Source organism: Haemorhous mexicanus, chromosome 11, assembly GCF_027477595.1.
Source record: "Haemorhous mexicanus isolate bHaeMex1 chromosome 11, bHaeMex1.pri, whole genome shotgun sequence".
NCBI lineage: Eukaryota > Metazoa > Chordata > Aves > Passeriformes > Fringillidae > Haemorhous > Haemorhous mexicanus.
In genome coordinates this window covers 21,328,456-21,348,224 of record NC_082351.1, presented here as the reverse complement: position 1 = coordinate 21,348,224, position 19,769 = coordinate 21,328,456, and the positions used below count along the sequence as shown (strand labels likewise).

Sequence of the window (19,769 nt, the reverse complement as noted above, 5' to 3'; positions counted from 1 at the left end):
TACTGCTGAGTAGGGGGAGGAGGGAAAAAAAGGCAATTCCTGTGCAGTGCTCCCAAAAGAGCCAAAAGTGACCCTGCAGAGCCGGGCTGCTGCCCAGGGGGAAGGCCACACTCCATTTCACAGGAATATCAAACATGTCTGGCAGTCAGGTCTTTTTCTGAACTGAGAGTGAACTGTTGCACTTCATGGATGGTTACTGGTGCAGATGTCTGGGGTTATGAAAGAGCAAAGATAAATTCCTGATCTTTAGGCGAGGCAAAATGGAGAACAGAGGAAAAGAGAGCTTCTCTCAAGTGTAATAAGGAACAAATGTGGAGCAACTATTTGAAAATTGCTTCAAAGCCACTTAAGTCAATGAGAGGTTTGATTTCCCACTCATTCCAGTAAGCTTTTAATCAGGCCAATAAAGGGGAGACAGAAACAGACTGGTGGAAATTAGAGAGGTGTAATCAGAACACGTGTATCCATTTGGAAATGGGACATAAAATGGACTTTTCCATTTACACCATGTTTAATGCTCCTGCTTCTGAAGATATTTATTTAGAAAACCAATCAGATTCTCGTTGGCAGTGAACATAATAATCTAATAAGTTTTGCAGACTTATATGGAATGGTAGCTATAAAAGACACCACCTATAAATTAAGGTTCAAAAGGTGAGACAGAAACAGAATATTAAATAACAGCACCTTTCCCTAAGTTGAGTTAACTGTTCCAGCAAAATTTATTGCCAATCTGGCTACAACATCTGCAGAACTAAAGGAATTGTTGGAGAAAAATGAAACTTGTCTTCCTGCCAAAGTTTGGAGAGGCTTAAACAGAAATTAATATCCATAAGAAATCCTGGAACATTTTTGAAAAATCATCTGCCTGGCAAATCCTGCTGCTTTTCAGAGAAATAAAAGCATTTTAAAAGGCATCTTTCACAGTGCAGCACAAACTTGCTCCACAGAAATGATGGTGCTTTGATACAACTGCTTTCAAATGCTGTCCCTGTGGTAAGGTAAATTTATGCTAATCACTCTTATTTCTGTCAAAACAAATCTGATGCATTCTCTACAGAAACAGACACCAGGCTCCTGTATCCTCCCAGAACGTGGCACATGCTGGTGCTGAATTCAAGGGATATGGATGGTAGTGCAGAGGCCTGTCTGTATGAGCAGGTTCAAGGTGACACTTGAGGACAGTGCTCTCCTCTGGTCATAAATCCTCTCTCTGGTTGGTGTTCTGGAGGAGAGCGTCCAGAGCAGCTGAGATGGGCTGCAGAGGCCTAAAAACTCATCAACACTCACCCATTTTTGCCCATAAAATATCCAGCTGCTTATAGTTAAACATGCTAATGGCCCTTCCCTTCAAATTCTGGAATCCTCCACTTCCTTTTAATTACTAGACTGCAAGAGATTAATGGCACCAAGAATTCTGTCACTTGATGAGATGCTGCTTCTCTTTTTCTCACTGAAATCTGATGCCTACAGCCTCTACTATTTGTGATAACAGACCATGGAAAAGAAGATAATCTATACAGCTACATTTTTAAATCTGAATTCTCTCTCCTCTCAGGACACCTCTCAGAGAACTGGGCTCCCTGGGCTGCTCCTCATCAGCAGGAGGCACATGTTGGATTACCAAGCAACACTGCACTTGCTGAGGGAGATGCCCAAATTCCTGCCTTGGGGTGCAATGCCAGCACTGCCTGCACTGTTGGAAAACCTGGGTTTAAAATGGCAAGGCTCAGAGAAGAACATCAGTTGCAAACTGAGATCCCAGTATTGGGCAAGGGTAGGGGCTGAAATGCTGAATTCATGACCGAAAAAACAAATTTTATTAAGCAGTTGTTGGTGGAGGACCAGAAACCAGGATTAAATCAACGAAAGGATGGCAAAAGACTTGGATAGCATGGACTTCTCCAACACACAGAGCACTCTTCACTCCTGCTCAAACAAACTGGGAGAAATTCTTGCACAGCATTTAAGGATCGTCAGGACTGTGAACAATGATTTCTGTTCGTAATGCTTTGGTTGTTATGACACCTTCTGGCTGTGGATTTCAGCTAATTACAGTAATTACTTTATCCACAGCATCTTTAGCTCTGGTAAAGGCACCACCACCCCATGATCCATAAGCTCTTCTGCACAGGGCAAGTTCAAGTTCCTCTGTGCTCACAAGGACCAACATGTTTGGATTTTTCTTGCCAACAGAGCATCAGGGATAGATCCAAGGTGCTTCTTGATTCTGGGATTTCAAACTTGCAGGGTCCTCACGTGTAAATAAGTCCCTCATGCATATTTGATTGCTGCCTTGGGTGGCAATATCCCTGCCTTTAATGTTTGTGCACATTGTGCAGTTGCTGTGGGAACTGTAACTTTGAGGTTTCACAATTTAAAAAACAAAATAGAAAGAATTTATTTATAGCCTTTATTTATTTGGCTTATGAATCAACATGTTAATATTGATGCAATGGAAGAAGAAAGGAAAACAAACTTCTAGACAGAAAGTGCAACATCAAACACTGATCTGTTTGTTTTTCTCTTCTGCAAAGTTCCCAGAACAGCAAAATCGCAGCAGCAGAAAGGGAAAGAATTATAAACCAAGGGCCAGAAAAAGAGAAAGCAAGCTGCAGAGAGGTGAGCAGCTGAATGAAGTTCTTAGAGATCGAGTTCTACCAGTCACAGGTGACACTGTGCCCAAAGATGCTGTGACACATCCCAGGATTTGCCTTCCCCAGGTGTTCCCCCAGGAGCCTCAAAGCTCAGCCTGCTCAGGTAATCCCAGCCCTGCTTTCCACAGCGACCACCGAGGTCTGGGTGGGCACAGAATGTGGGATCCCTGTCTGCTTGTAGCTTTGGGCTTACCTGAGCTGCCTTGAGGGGTTTGTCCCAACAGCAGCCACAGCCCAGCACTGCCCTCTCTGACCATGGGATGGGACTGGGGCTGGTTCAGCTGCAGCTTCACCACGGGGTGAGCTCAAACCCCAGCTATGGTATGAAGGCAACAGAAGAGTCCCCTCACAGGTGGCTCTGTGGGGTGAGCCTGCTCTCTCTGAGTCTGGGAGTGAGAGATGCTCCTGTGGTAAAGGCAGAAGAGTAAAGCACTGTGGTTAAGTTATTACACCAGGGCATTTCAGGGAAGGATCCAGCTCAATCCCTCTCTCCCTCTCAGGGCCAGGCCACTCTAGCACTTCCCTCTCAGGTGTCCTTTACCTGCATTCCCACCATGGGATTATGGCCACAGAAAATGCCAGATTTCAACAAAATGTGGAAGGAAGGGAAAATCTTTCCACTCTCACTTCACAGAGGGCTGGCATTGTGCCAGAGATGAGGAGCTGGTCAGAGGTGTGGATAAAGTGGAATGAATATCCATGAGATCCTGATTGAACCACATGTACCGAGGGCCATCCAGCCCTGGGCACTCTGGCTAATTGCTGTGACCAATTAATAAGCTGGAGTCCACTTAGTGAAGCCCAAACTGCCCCATGCAGCTCTTTGCAGGAGCAAGGAATGAACTTGTCTGCAACACTGCCTGAAGGTGGAGAGTTTGGTTACCAGGCTCAGGGGTGGAGATGATCATGGCAATAGAATCAGTTTTCTTCTCTGAGATACTCCTGTGATACATAAAAAAAATATTTTGCTTTCCACTGATTCACCACAGACACACAGTAGACTCACTCCTAACTTAGAATATTAAGGGATTTTGTTTTTTGTCCAGAAAAAAGGTTCTGCCATAAAGATAAATATGTGTGAAGCACAGAGCAGTTCAAAGCAACAGTGATACCTGAGACACTAATATTTACTCCTACTGTGACACAGTTCAGCACAGAGAAGTTGGCAGGAAGAGCTGTGCTGTAAGCACAAGTGCATCCTCTGCTTTCCTGTGTGATTACAGCTCATTTGGGCACTGTGGTTTTCTCTGGCAATGAAGCCCTTAATAGCAGCCTGAGATTTCTGAAGGCTGACCCTGTGCTATTTGTACCCACCTCATCTCCAGACACAGGTCCTTAAGAATAAAGCCACTTAGAGGGGACATTATAACTTAATTCTGGGATTAATGATTTGGATTCTGCTGGTAAACAAACTCTTTCCACTGCAGAGGGACAATGCTTGAGCCAAAGAAAGGGGCAAGAGTACACTGGCCCCTTCATCTGCTGACTATTCAGTTTTCTGGGATGTCATTATTTTTTTTCTTCTCTGATCCGTGTGGTCTGGTATCCATTTAATCTGCAGAGTGTAAATGCATTTTACAGTAGGTGAAAAATGAGGGATCTGATGTGTTCCTACAGGCTGGATAAAAGTGTGGAGCTGGCTCCCAGTGTGGGGCTGCTCCCCACAGCTCCTTTAGGTATGAACATTACTGCCACTGTGCTGAATGGCTTCCATATTATGGCATAAATCTGTCAATTAGGATTGCAATTAGCATCCCTGAATAACCCTGCCCATGCTGGGAAGTTGCAGCATGCGAGTTCCTCACCAAAGGGGATGGTTTTGTTCCTTCATTATTCCATTTTAATGCCAGTTGACAACTGCAGCAGTGGTGGATAGGACAGAAAATTGAGTTTTCTTTTAAATGGGAGGTGAAGGGTTGATTAGAAGGGTTTCAGCAGAGGGTGAGGTTTGATTGTTCTCCATCACATGAAATTCTAGTTATGAAATTCACATTATGCATTAAACCCTACAGATTTCTTTTAAAGTGAATGCTCCAGATTTTCTTTAAAATGAACGCTCCAAAGCTGCTCTGAACTTCATGAAGGACTTTGTCACACAGCTTTGTTCTCATGGTCTCTGATAGCACGGCTCTTGAAAGTCCCATAAAAATGAAGTTATTTTAACTGTGTAAACACACTCTCCCCACCATCATATTCTTCTATGGCAAAGCCTTTTTATACTCTCTTAACAGTGTTAACAGATTTTTTATTTCAAAAATAATACCGGTAAGCATTTAATGTGCTAAGATTCAATGATGAAAATAATCCAGTCTTCAAATGGGACTAAAACATAATTCAAAAAACCCCAAGGAACAACAAAAAGTCGATTTGAGCACTGTGTTTTGGTACAGCAACTGGAAGCAAGGGATTTCTTTCTCTTTTTCCATGACTTTCTTTATGCCAGTAGAGGGCACAACTGTTTAAATCACATTTATTTCACACACAGTGGGACATAATAGAGGCAATTTAAAAATTCATAGGGAAAAAAAACCCCATCTATTTCCAATAATGAAAATTTTGTGGCATTTTCCTGTATTATCCAGAAACTGCTAATAGCAAAAAGAATATTATTTAAATGATTTTGCATTCCACAACTGCAAGTGTTTGAGTGTTTATGTCAAGTTCACTATCAGAAAGCAAATTTTTGGGCAATGGGATTAAGGGAACTAAAGATAATGAGATGGAATTGCATGAACAGAATAAAACCAGCATTAATTTAAACCCAAACCCCATTAATTTGCTGCTTTTAAATAACAGGAGTTGGAATGTTTGTGACTTTTTAATCAAATTTTATATAAAAACTTGGTAAACTTTCTGTACAAATCATCTCCGCAGTGGGAAACAAAATCTTGGGGTAATTTTTCATTGTATTATTCCACCTGACATCCATGTAAAGGGAATTAGAGAGGCTTGGGATAAACCATGGGCTTGAAAATGACAAAACAGCAGTTCTACTTTTCATGCATAGCTTAGGATCCTTTCATCCCAGAGTTTATTTCTGGAAAGGCTTTGAAAAATCCTCAAGTCAATAGATTAATAGCTTACCTGGAATTGTAAAGGAAAAATTAATTAACAGCAAGAGCATCCAGTGGGACAAAGTTTAATAAAACAGAAAAAACCAGTAACTTGTTTTCTTCCACTTTCTGGCCAACATCTCTAAATTTTTGGAGCCAGCTCTGAGCAGGGTTTCAGTGAGTAGAAAACCTGATATTGGATTGATTCTGATGCTGAAATTAGAGATGTTATCTTCCAGCCAGCCAGCACTCTGCTGTCAAGGAAAGTTTGACAGAATTATTGAAGAACGTGGAAAATTGCCAGCCACGGATGGAATTGGTGTTTGGGAGAGGGGCACGAGAATCATCAACAGCAGGAACTGGGAAAATAATATATTATCAACTTGAATTCTCTTAGAATCTTCCTTTTATTTTAACATTCTCCAAGTATTTTAAAGTCTGCTTTCAATGTGTTAAGGTTCACAAGTGCCCTCACTCTGAGCTGCAGGAACATTCTGGCTGGAGGTCACTGACATGCTGTTTCCCTTATTTTTCCTGCTCAAAGACATTTGCACAGGGTCATTTGTATTCATTACTGATGCAGAGTTTTCCCATCAGGGTATTTATAGATCTCAAAATTATTAATATTTGATTTAGGGAAGTATTCTTAACCCTGACAGGCATTAAGACATGTTTTCATGGAGACAAATGTAAATAGTGGCTGAAATACTTCACCAAATCCAAGCTCCTGGGGCCCTTTTTTGCCTTATTTATCTCTCAGGTAGGCTGGTTTTCATTTTGTTCCTTTCCAGGTCACTGTTATTTATGCTCCTTGTTTTATCTGGCTGCATCTGATCCTGCTGGCAAAGGATTAAATGCATTTCCCTTCTCTTTCCCTCAGACATGTTTGGGATGCCTGAGCTAACTCATGAATGAAACTGCATAATGCTGAAGTCTGAACCTACTTTATTATATTAACATTTGAAGTGTCAGACGATTTTAAAGTTCTACAGAATTACTCCTTGGCTGCATGGAAGGTGCTGTGTAAGAAATGGCTGAAGGGATGAAAACAGTTCCTGGTGTTTGGTTGCCATGAACTCCCCAGCTAGGAGGGAAAGCTTTGGAAAAGACTAAAATCCTACATCACATTTGCAAGCAAATATTGTCCCATTACAGAAATCACTTTAAAAATATGAGTTAAGCTCTTTGGAGTAGAATGAAAAATCCCTGTGAGGCTGAGATGAGAAGGAGGAGGAGCTGCTGTTTCCTCCTCTCCTCCCAGTGCCAGTGATCACATTTCAGAGCACTCCTCAGGAGTATTTCTTTGCTGGGCAAGTATTTCCTACCAAATTTCATTGGAAATGGCTTTCTGTGTTTTGGTATCTGTTTTCATGCCCTGAACAGCAAATTCAGAGTCATTGTTTGGATTCATTTATCCTCTGTGGGTTCCCCTCCTCAAAAGCCAGTTTGAGCCCAGAGAGAGGAGGCATTTCTCCTCCAGAGAGAGCCTCCTGCCCTGTGAGAGCTCCTCAGCACTCTCAACAAAATATCTCATTTCTTTAATAAGCTAAGCTGAGCTTTTGGTGGAATTAAAACCCCTCATTAATAAAATGTTCCATATTTAGCAAACTTGAATAGTACATCAGGCAATTTGTTGGAACAAAGGATGGCGGGGTGGTGGGAATACGATTTTGTGTTTAATTGGATTTGATTAGGAAAGTTACACAGCCCATCACTCAGCTTCCAGGACAGCCATAAAATGTCTTTGCCTTCCACTGAATTGCTGGCCAGGCCTCCAGGCATCAGGCTGGTTCCTGCTGAACACTTCAGCTCAAGGTTGCCAGTTAATGGGTAATGATAAGAACTGATCCCTTGCATTTTAATGGGCGTGACAAAATCAGGCAGAAGTACTGCAAAAATAACTTGAAATACAGGGGAGTGATGGTATTTTAATGCCTGGTAGCTGCAGATGTTCAAATTACTGTAATGCTATTAAAATCAGTAGCTATTAATACACAAATATTTCAACGACACACAAAAGCAGAGTCAAAAAAACCAAGCCTGAAATAATGACAAAACTAAAATTGTCCATTTATTGGAATTAGCCTTCAATCACTTCTTTCTAATGGGCAAGAGGCTGCACATCTGACAGCACCACTCTCATTGCTCTCCCTCCCAGAGTTCACGGATTGCTTTTATGCCTCCATCTACCTATATGTGAAATCATTTCCCCATTTTAATTTTCTTTCTCTGCTATTTCAAGATATTGTATATCAGTTTGCACTTGCTGGGCACTTAACCTTCCTATTATCATTTTCTTTCTGTGAGATGCTTCCCAGCACAATTGCTCATAATCCACTTTCTTTGATGGCTTTTGGAATAGTCACTGTGGCCTGCAGCAGGTCCTGCCTGCATGAAGGACATTTGCACCCACAGAACACCACTGGGGTGATTACAGAGGTATAAACCCTGAAATGCAGATTCTGTCAGGGCAAAGTGAGGCTTCCAGTGCTGCTCTTTAATCCAGCCACAGAATTAATTTCCTTCATACAGCCAGAGTCACTCATTAAGCCTCCCCTTCCAGCCCTTCCCTCCTGCTGCTCCCAACACCAGTTGCACTCTCCATTTATTAGCACGAGCAGCAGCTCATGGAGGCAATGAAATGGGGATTTTTAGATGCTTGGTGATTTAATCAATTGGGTTCCATGCCAAAAGAAGTGTTACCATTGAATTCAGTGAAATTGGACCAGAGCTGTGCTGGCTGCTTCTGAGAACAGAATTATTTTAAGATAACACCTCCCAGGCCTGTGGAGAGCAGGATTGTCCAAAATCCAGCTGGCCATGAGCACGAGGAGCACGGCTGATGTTGGGGTCAGTGTTGGTGACCATGGACCAGGCAAGGGAGTGAATTCAGCTTCTCCTGTGGCACCACCACACCAAGGAATCTCCCCTGGGCTTGTGACACAGATATTCAAAAAAAAAAAACAACCAACTCAGTTATAGCTGACCTCAATCTCCAAAAAATGCACAATCCCTTAACTGTGCCTGCACATCAAGGCCTCAGATTAGTTGGTATCAGTGTCAGCTTAAGGAGGGAAGCATCACTTAAAAATTAGGAAGATTAAATTGACATTAAGCAGTTCTCTTTAAATAAGAATCCCATAAATATTACTGGAAGGAGTTGATTTTCTACTCATAGAAAAGGATCCTATATTTTGTCCAAATATTTTTGCCTTTGACACAATTATGCCTGATTGGAAGAGTGGGATTGGAAGAGGTAGGCTGCTCTAACCTTTACACCTAGAAGGACTGAAAACTAAATTTTCAACAGGTTTTAAATTTATTTTTAATATTCTACTTTCCAGGCTGTTTCAGTTAATTTAATCTGCTGGTGATTGTCAGTGGTAAGGCCAGACTAATGGTCTTTCACTGAGGCCCATTGGCCAAATCCCACTTTGGCAACATCCCAGAGATTTTTACACACCAAATTCTGCTTAAGTTTGAGGTGAGTTCCTTGGTATTTCTGCCAGTGGCAAGAGAAACTCTTCAAAAGCTAAAGCAGCTGGGAGAAAAACACTGATTGGTTTTTTAAATTATTTTTATGGAGGAATTTATGGTATATCTGAGTCTGCTTGTTACTGATGGCTAAATTTCCATCTCCAATTTGAAAAACAAGGTTTGTCAAAGCAGGACACAAAAGTTATGTGGACAGTCCATGTGGAGAAAAGATGAACATGGAAAAACTGCTGGGAGAAGGACACAGCAACTAAAGCAGAGAACAGTCAGAGGGTGGAGTTAATAGGAGCAAGAGCTCAGTTGATATTTTAGGTCTACAGCTGCCATCAGGATGGACAGGGTTAAGCCGGATCTTCAAAACAAATGATTAATTGGGCAGTTTAATTATGATCTTCATGTACCTGCTTACACCTGTGCAGGGTGTTTTTCCCACTTTGATTCTTAGGAAGCCTTAATTAGACACCACCAGAGTAGAAGCATTGCTGTTCTTCACGTGTAATTTCAGAGAGCTGTCGACAGTGATGTCTGAATGACAAGTGGAAATGAAAAAAAAATCATTAGCTGGAAGGAGCATGAGACTGGTAATTCAGTTGTTATTATTGAAGGTGAATATTGCAGTGGGTTCAGAAGCCCCAGATAGCAGAAGGGCAGCACAGGCTCAGGGGCCATGTGAAAACATTCCAGGAAACCTGAGAGAATTCACTGTCTGCAAATTGCTTCCCTTCAGTAAGTATATGGTGATACTGCACCTTTGCTGTGTTTTCTGAAATGAATACAGGAAAAGCACTTACAAACCCACTATTGCTGCATGCCTGGGTTGCTGGAAAATAAGTGAGGGGAAGAGTGGGTTTTGTCCTTTTTAACTTGTCATTCTAAAGATTAGAGTCATCTTTTCAACCTCACAATCTCATAAAGTGCCTCTCTGACAAACTTAAAATAAAAGTATCCTTTATGTGGCCGAACTTGATACCTATGATAGGAATTTGAAGTCCTTGAATAACTGAAATTGAAAAAATATATTAGTTGGCCAAAGGAGTCCAAAATGGGGCTGGGCTGGAGGTGACAAAGGACACCAGGCAAGGCAAACTGTAAGATGCATTTTTAAAATTTGAACAGCCTCTGTGGTTGGTCAAGCATAAAAATACAGGCTATCCTTCTCACGCTGGCCTTCACAGCTAAAGCTGCTATTTCCATGTGGAGAGCTGTGCCACAGGTCCCCGACCTTGTCAGCTCTCATAAGTCTGGGGTGCTGTGAGTACGTGAGCAGCACAGCTCTCAGGAAGCCAAATCTGCATCTGGGGTTTGCTCCTGCCCCGTGCTCAGCCACTGCCCCACAGAGGAGCTGCAGCTTGTGGGGAACTAAGGCTTGAGCCCAGTCCTAGCTAAGGATTAGTGCAATAGTAACTGGAAGTTAGGATTACCTTCCAGGCAAAAGCCCAAAGTGGAGTTTCAGAGATGTGGTGGAGTGATCAGGCTGTGCTACAGCAGCCCAAACAGGCTGGGAGCACCCTCCTGCTCCATGCCAGGGCTGAGCTGGACCTCGCTGCTACAAATCTCTGAGCTCAGCTCATGGTAGCTCATTACATCCCTGTAATTCTGTCATCTCTACAGGTCCTATTTGATCACACTCTGCCAATTAAAAATGCATCTTGTTTTCCTGAGATAATTTATTTTTTGACATCCCTTCCTCAGACCAGTGCCACATTTCATTACAGAAGTGGCTACATTTCTGTGCTGGACATTTAATTATAAACCTGCACATGCTGGAGAAGTAAGGACATCTCTTCAGGTCAGGGCTCCTGCACCAAGTCTGGGTCAACAGATGCTGTGTCAAGTCTCTACTTTCCCCAGAGGAGATGTCATTGTTTCTCAGCCAGCACATTTCAATAATTCATGACACAACTGGACAGGAAGGGAAACGGAGGTGGCAGTGACTTAAATCTTATTTGCTGAAGAAGCAAATTGTTTTCTTCACATCCTTCCTCCTTATGCCATGACAGCAAAGCATCACCACCCTGTCCAGAATTCTTCTGTGCACAAAATTACAGCCATTAAGTCCTTTCTCCCTTCCGGGAAGATCCCAGCACAGGGAGGAGCTGGAGCTGCTGCAGAGAGCCCAGGGGAGGCTCCAGGATGAGCAGAGGATGGAGCAGCTCTGCTGGGAGGAAAGGCTGGCACAGCTGGGATTGTTCACCTGCACAGGAGAAGCTTTGGGTGAGCTCAGGGTGGCCTTGCAGGGCCTGAAGGAGCCCCAGGAAACCTGGAGAGAGACAATTGACAGGGGATGGAGGGACAGGACACAGGGGAATGGCTTCCCACTGCCAGAGGGCAGATTTAGATGGGATATTGGGAAGGAATTGTTCCTTGGCAGGGTGGGCAGGCCCTGGCACAGGTGCCCAGAGCAGCTGTGCCTGCTCCTGGATCCCTGGCAGTGCCCAAGGCCAGGTTGAACACTGGGGCTGGGAGCAGCCTGGGACAGTGGAAGGTGTCCCTGCCCATGGTAGGGGGGGCATTCGAGGGGCTTTAAGGTCCCTTTCCACCCAAACCATTCTGTGGTGCTATGATTGACTCTCATTTCAACACTCCACTGTGGCTCTGAAGATGAAGTTGTCTCTGGCAAAATTTGACTTCAACTGAGGCACAGGGAGCTAATGCACACTTTATTATAACACACACTTCACTGTGCTTTGGGAAAAAGTGGCTTGTGCTTTGAGATGCTGAAAGAAAATACAGGTTTCAGGAAATTTCAATACTACCTGCTAAGAAAAAAAAAAAAAAAAAAAAAAAGAGAAGCGAACTTAAACGAATTCTGCTCAGCCGTAATTACAGCGCACAGCTCTAATGCTGCGATCAGCCGGAGCCAGATCCAATAAAACCTCCATCCGGCTCCTGCCCAGCGACCTACGTGAACCTGACTCTTTCCCTGGGCTTCCAGCCCAGAAACGAGATGCAGTTTTCATTTAAGCCATAACGCCTCAACTTTCCCCGGCAGCGCATCGCTCCTGAGCGGGTGGGTCCAGCGGGGCTCCCGGGGGAACCGCGGCCGCCGCCAGCGGAGCATCCCCGGCGCCGGCGGGCCCGACTGTGTCCGGGGGGGCTGGGCCGGGCCGGGCCGTGCTGGGCAGGGCTGTGCCGTGCTGGGCTGGACCGGGCTGGGCTGTACGGCCCCGGGGCGGTGAGGAGCGGTGAGGAGCGGTGGGCGGGAGATCGCGCCGGGCCCGCCCCGCCGCCGGGAGCGCGGCCAGCGCCGCTCCAGAAGAGGCGCCGGGAGCCGCGGGAGCCGCAGGATTACGGCGCTGGCTTCGCGGGGAAGGACAGCGCTGCGGCGGCCGGAACGGCTCGGCTGCAGGTGGGCAACTTCGGGGAACAAAGTTGGGCAGCGGCTGAGGGGAGCGCAGAGCCCCCCGCAGCCCTCGGGGGGATGGAGCGGGGGGAGCGGCACCGGGGACACGGACACCGCTCCGGGCGCGTCCCTGCCGGGCTCGGGGGATGCAGCGCCAGGCTCGGGCTGTCGGTACGTGCCGCTGCTCGCCTGCGTGACCCTGGCTGGTGGCATTTGCGAGGCTCCTCGCCCACCTGCAGGGAGCTGGTGTCCCCCCCAGTCCGTCTGTCCCGGGGACCAGGGCTCCGCCAGGCTGGGGATGCGCTCCGGGTTCGGCGGCGCCGGAGCGTGCGACTGCCGGCGGTCTGCGCGTTTGCACGGGGTTTGGGCTTTTTCCCCTGTAAAATTGTTCTGAGTGTGGAGTTGCTCAAGTTCTAAATGTGGGAGGCTCTGGCTTTGCTTTTAATCAAGTGCTAATTGTCTCGAATGCGAGAAGGCGCGTACGGGAGCTCGCCCCCAGCTCTGGTGGCGGTGTTGGTCTGAAACAGCCCCCGCGCCGCGCCAGTGAAGGCTCGTTGAAAAGCTTTTTCCTTTGCCTCCCGAATGAGAATTTCGCTCTTTCTGCACGTCCCTCGCGGCCGTTCGGGTTTGACCGAGTCGTGGCCACGGCGGAACTTTGCCGTCAGCCGGGCAGAGCAGACCGAGCCGGCCCCAAGTTTGAGCCGTGGCTCGGCACAGCCGCCGCCTCCGCTCCGCCGCAGCCCCTGCAGCGCTCGCCGGCTCTGCTGCTCCTCGAACCGCTCATCTGCCTTCCCTTGTAACTTCATGGTTCATACCTGGCTGGGTGCGAGCTGCTGGTGTCCCCAGCACCGTGGTGTGACACCTTGTTGTCAGTTCGGCGTGGTGCCTGGCTGTGGTTACCCCAAATCCAAGCACCATTTTGTTGGATACGTCGGAGGGAGATCAGCCTGTTCCTGATGGGGAATGATCCAGGGATAGCCTTAGGTGGGAACTGGTTGGTTAGGTTTATCTTATTGGTGCTACTGACACACGCACAGAATCAATACTCAGTTTTTGCTGTGTTTTACACGGGGGGGAAGAGTGTCAGTATTTCTCTTGAGTGCAGTAATCAAAACCAAGACGTTATGAAGAACAAGAAACTCTCCAAAGTATCGACTGCCGTATTTTGCTAGAGAAACTTGAGCTCCAGCTTAAGCTGCATGCCAGGCTTGTTCAGTGATGTATTTTTGAAATGTATATGGGAAGTTATGAACGAAATACTAAAATCAGGAATGGAAATACTGAACTTGTAAGCGCTGAAAGTGTGTTACTACCCGTGTGGAATTGTTCCAGAAAGTTGTTTATCATGCAAGAGACTTCCCACAGTAATCTGGCAAGTGCATTTGTGAAAGCATTAGAGGGAATGATTGGTGAAGGTGCTTAACTCTTACCAAAACGCTGCTGACGTGGTGCTGGGGCTGCAGCTCAAGGTGCTGTGAGCTCTGTCCTGCTACACTGGCTCTTCCCAGGGCTCCCAAAGATCCCTGCTCCTTCTACTTCTGTCTTTTACTCCCTTGCCCAGCAGGGGATGGATGGAAGCGCTGCTGGAACTGTGCTGTTTTCTGGAATAAAGCAGTGGGAGGTGCTGCTGGGAGCACAGGATCTGCGAGCTGCCAGTGGCTTTGGGTTTTTCCAGGGTGGGTTCTGTGGATGTCACCTCAGTGGACAGAACAGGTAGGGGCTGTCTAGCTGGTCTGCAGCTTGGTTTTTTCTGTGTTAAGGAAGTTAAACCACTGGATTTGGGGTGTTGGAGCTGCTGTGGGGTGGTGGGAAGCTCTGGTGGTGACTCTTGTGGCTCTGTCACTCACTCAGCTGCAGTGTTGGTCACCTATGTTGGGGTCTTGTCCAGAAATCTGAGCGTGCACCCAGCTGGCTGCACAGCCTGCAAACCCTTGAGCTGGATGTGAAATATGGACCTGCCTAAACAACTTGTTCTTTAAATTCCCGAAGATCACGTCACTGTAGCTAAGGAGCAGTGCCATATTTTCTTGTCACTTTTCTATAATGCTTCTGAAGCTTCCACCCACAAATGCTTCCAACCACTTGTGCAGGGGCGGTGGTTTTGCTTGTTTGTTTTTTCTGAGCTAGCTTTGCTGTCTTTGATGTTGTTTATGTTTATGTTCTTGTGGGAATTTTCCCATTGCAATACCACAAGAACATCTTAATGTTGTTGTGATACAGCAACGGGAGGTTTCTGCAAATAGATTCAATCTTTTTACTGTTCTTCCTGGAAGAGGCTGAATCTTACAAGTGACATAAGCCAGTGGTTTTACATGTGTGGAAGTGATCATCAGGATTAACTTTGATACCAGAAGACACAGATTAACTTCAGTCTGCAAAGATGATTTTTTTGGTGTATTCACAGTGGTGTGAGGAGTCTGAGGAGCCAGCAAACCTGCAGGGACAGGGAAGTGATCAGTGATGAGGAGTGACTGGGGCTGGAGGTGAGCATCCCTCCTGACTTTGAATGACACGAGAAAGAATTGGAAGCCTGCTCTCGGTTTACTAGAAAATCTAGGAAAATGGAAAGTTTGTTCATGTATAAAGTAATTTTTAATCCTTCTTGGTGCTCAGCTTGGGGCTCGGTCTGTCTTGTTGTGCTGTCAGATCCATAACCTGCCAGTTCATGTTGGGAAACCTGGGAACAGTGGATTAGAGTCCCCTGGGAGGCATGCGCCCATGGAAGTTGAACACTACTGGAGATACAAGTGGTGAGAAATGACTTTTTCAAGGGACCTGTGTGATGCAAGCCTTGCTTCAGCTCCTGTTGTGCATGGCTGATGTCAAGATGGGTTAAATGGCAGGATAGTCTGAAATTAACTTTTGTTTGGAGAAGCTTAGGAACTTAATGTTTTGGTTCTTCAGAACTGAATGGGCCACAGGGACTGGCTCTGGAAATGGACTTGCCTTGGTGCTCTGTTGTTGCTGTCTTTAAAATATATCTGCAGTGACAGCAATTCTTGTTTCAGGTAGTTTTGGTTGGTTGGTTTTGCAGCTCTGCAGCTGAAGTTTCCCTCTCTCAGCCAAACCAGGGATAGTTCAGTCAGTGATTAGCCAATTGAAAAAACAACTGGAATGCAGAAAAATGAAACTGGAAGAGCTGTGGTTCCTTCCTGTGCCAACATCTCCACCTTTGACTTAGTGAAGCTGTTTAGAATTGTAGCCCAGACTTTTCAGTGGAGATTTGATGGTCCACATTTTGCAGGATGTTGTGTAGGAAAATGAATTGCAGGAAAAAAAATAAATAATTATCAGTGATACCTTGTAATGTGCCTTGAGCAGGAAAGTATTAGGTAAAGGCTGCAGGTGTGCATGAGCTGAGAAGTACTTTCCTGATTCAGAGCTCAAAAAGGCACACAGGCCTCTGGTCCACTGAGACAGATGAAAACCAGATCAGAGCTGATGGCCTTTTACACAGAAGTGTACCCAGGAGAGCACTGCTGGGGTAACAAGAGTGGGGAGGGGGGAAAAAACCTTTGAGCTTTGGCTACAGCCAACTGAAATTTATTTATATTGATTTAGTTTTCTTTTTAGTGTGCTGTCTAATACAAAGAAAAGACTTAATGCAGAGTGAGGGAAAGTGGCAGGAGTTCAAAAATCACATAGATTCTCAGTCTTCATGATTGAGTGAAGGTGGTGGGCAGCTGGTGAAATAATGGAGTTAGGTGGTATTTTATCAGTGTAAAGTTAAAATCTGCACGTTGAAATTTGGTCAATTGAAATGCAGGTCATAGTGTTTACAACATTGGCTTTATTTTTAAACAACACTTAGTTCTATACCCCTAAAATTTCACTTTTTAAGGGTAATAAAGTATAATAATAATATTTAAAATAAATAATACTTTTATTTGGCACAGCTGACATAGGAATTTTTCCCAGATTATAACATCCAGGTATTTTTCTCTTGAAAAATTTATCTGTTAAGTAAAGAATAATTAATTAACTGGCAGAGGTGTTGCGCTTCCAGCTGGGGGAAGCAGCAGTGGGAGCTGCTAAAATTGTGCTCAGCCCTGGACAATCCCACCTGCAGCTCGTTCTCTTCTGGAGAAATCCATTTAATGGGAAGAGCCAGGATTTGAAACCTGGACATGTATTTTAGTGTTCTCTTAATCCTCATTGCACACAGGAGGAACTTTATCTGTGTTTGACTGAATCATGAAATGCTTAAAATCTGGACTGCAGAGCTGGGGGCTCCCAGAAAATGAGCTGTGGGCTGTAAAAGGCTTGGGAGTGAGTGGTGATAGGAGCAGAAAAGCAGGGATAACCAGACTTGTCTGGGTTTGTTGGTTTTTTTTGTCAGTCAGTTCTTGGTTGCTGGCAAATACAAATAATGCATTTCTGAGCTGCAGTGAGAGGGGGAAGCACTGCCTGTGATGGCAGTGAATAGGTGTGAGCAGGAAGGTGCTGAAAAAATCCCTGTGCAAGGGAAATCTGACTTAAAGACAGTGCCACCAACCTCCCTGAGGCCTGGGGAGCCTTGTGCTCCCTGATATTCTGCAATTCCAGGATGGAGCAGGGCTCCTGCAGGCCCTCACCAGGTGTGTGAGCAGCTGGCTCTGCTTTCCTGAGCCCAGCTTACTTGCAGAACGAGTCCAGAATTTCTAAACTGGTTCAGCTCTTCCAGATTAGTCCCTCTACATTGGGTTTAAATGAAGAAAACTAAATAAAGCAGTTTTTAACCCTAGTAAGTCCCTTAGTAGTGTATCAAGGAAGCTGTGGAGTCCAGAGCTGTTCTGAGTGAGGGGTGATGGACAGCACTGCAAGAGGCACCAGGTGAGGACAGATCTCCTACCATTTCTACAGATCCTGTTCCCTTGGTTTTGAGATCTATGGTTGAGGAAAAACCCACTTGTACAGTTCATTTTAACAGAGAAGGGAGTAATCTTGAATTTCACTGTAGCTTTGAAAAAGTGGTTTGTGCTTTGTTAAAACATTATGGTTAAATCCAGCTTCTTTTTCCACCAACATTCCAAGTGGTAATGAGCTACCCTGGTATTAACTATTCTAACATTTCCCTATTCCTCCCTATTCCTGTTTTTTGTGACTGACTCTTTGAAAAAAAAAATAAAAAAGTCCTACTGCTTTTCCAGCACTGCTGAAATCACAGTGCCATGTTCCTGATGTGGGAAGCATATTTCACTTCAATAGGCCTTGACAATTCTGAAGAGTATTACTGCTCAACATGTTCAGGCCTTTTGTGAAATGTAAAATATAATAAATTACAGCTGTTTGTAGCTGTAAACCTCTCATTGGAGTAAACTAGTGGGGAAAATCAACTGGTTTTCCACAGTCTGGCTTAATGTGAAGCATGTCCAGCATCCCTTTTGCTTGTGCTGAGGTCAGGACAGTAATTTCCAGTGTACTGCAGTACTTGACTACATAAGGAGCAATTCCTGTCTAATCCAATCCAGGGTGGATCAGTAAATGATAAATTCTGTTTAGCTTGCAAGCATACAGATTTTCATAGTTCATTTGCAGAAGGATCACGCATCTCTGCATTTGAAGGCATTCCATTTGTTGAAGTTGGCATCTCTTAGCATTCCTGGTGAAATGTGCAAGATGAGAAATACTGTTCTAATGACATATTACTGTGGAGTATTTTACAGGGGGAAACCAGCAAATTTAGCTGCAGAAGCTACTGTTTATTCCCCTGGATATTGCAAAATATTTTGATTTTATCCTGCCTTCTTAAAGCTGAGTGCAGTTACCTGGATGTGTCTGTCCCACCTGTCCATCTGTCCTGCTGCTTGAGGAGAGTTGGATTGTAAACCTATGGAAACTGGGTCTGGTTTTGCCAGAGTGGGGGAAGATCCTTGATTTTTGTGGGATGCTGGAGCAGGTAATAGCCCTTGGTGTGGTCCTGGGTGGTGCAGTTCTCACATCAAAAGCTCCCTAGTGAAATACCAGCATTCCTGTGATGACTTTTTCTTTGTTTAATAGGAAATTTTTGGTGCCTGCTGCTGTGAGTGGGGTGCAGCTTGTTGTGTGGGCAAAGCAGAGTGGGAGGAGAGCTCTCTGCAGCACCCTGGGTAATTTAACATCTCAGCCCAGTGTCTTGGTGTCACTTGTAAATGACAATAACAAGAAAAGGCTGTATATGCATGTGTGCTCTGCCAGGGTAATTTATAAATCAGGGTGTAATTGGGAACGTTCCTGCCAGGTCACTGCTTGACCACCAGCACCTCTTTACCTCTGAAGTTTGTGTGCTCAAGCAGGACAGTTAAATAATAGCCTTTTTCACTTTTTAAAACAAATGCTCTAAAGAAAGAGGATGAGGAACCAGTAGCATCTCCCCTGACGCAGGTGCTTTCCTTTGCACTGTTAGGATCAGGAGAAGTGCCCAGGTTTCTATGGTTGGCAGTCCTTCAAGTGCATCAGTTGAGCATTTAAGAGCATGTTTTCAGCAGTGTGCACCTCCTTTGGATAAAGATTTATTGATGCTGCAGAGCTGCTATGTTTGTGTGTGTGTGTCAGTGGTGTATGAAAAGCACCTGTTTGCACACTGAGCTTTCCACCCCACAGAAAATGTTTTGTTGTTTCAGACTCAAGATCCTAAGAGAAGGGAGATTACCTTGATTTACCTGCCTGAAAGTCATCCTGCTGAAGTTGGCTGCCTAAATTGATGCTGAAAACTTGAGTTTTGTGTGTTGGAGCTGAATTGCAGTTTAGCTGGACCTGTGTTAGCCCAGGGCTGCATTCACAGCCCCCAGGAGCTCTGTGCCATCCCTGCCTGCCTGCAGGGGAAATGCACTCAAATGGGTTTTTATCCTTCTAGAAAAGAAGAGGGGCAGCAGCTGCTCCTGTGTAACCTTTTCCCTTTCTTGGGCACTGACTTCTTTTCTCCTCTTGCCTAAGCAGGAGTTAGCTTTCCTCCTAGAAGGAGCTAAAGTAATGTAAACCAGAGTTATTTTCCTCTTCCCCCCATTTTTGAGGGGCTGCATTCTCACACAGCACTGTTCCTCTCATTGATTGTCACATCTCCCCTCGTCTAAAAATCCTGTTGAAATTATAGTGGAGAAAGCAGTGAAGCCTTACAGAGAACTGGCAAACTGTTTGTAGAATCAAATGCAGTTCTTGGAGTGCCTGCATACATGTGGTAGTTTTCCTTTTAGTTGTGGAGCTTAATCTGGTTATAGATCTTGCAGTTTTTCAATTTCTCACTATAATTTTTGTAGCTCTTTG

General features: G+C 45.0%; 1 protein-coding gene across 1 annotated transcript in view; it reads left to right on the top strand.

Annotated features, from left to right (window-relative positions):
• The first annotated feature begins 12,431 nt into the window (after positions 1 to 12,431).
• The window catches only part of LOC132332455 (contactin-3-like), a 100,865-nt gene continuing 93,527 nt past the window's right edge, over positions 12,432 to 19,769 (top strand). The window contains exon 1 of the mRNA XM_059856831.1: positions 12,432 to 12,554. The gene's annotated coding sequence lies outside the window, so the exon portion shown is untranslated. The remainder of the gene's footprint in view (positions 12,555 to 19,769) is intronic.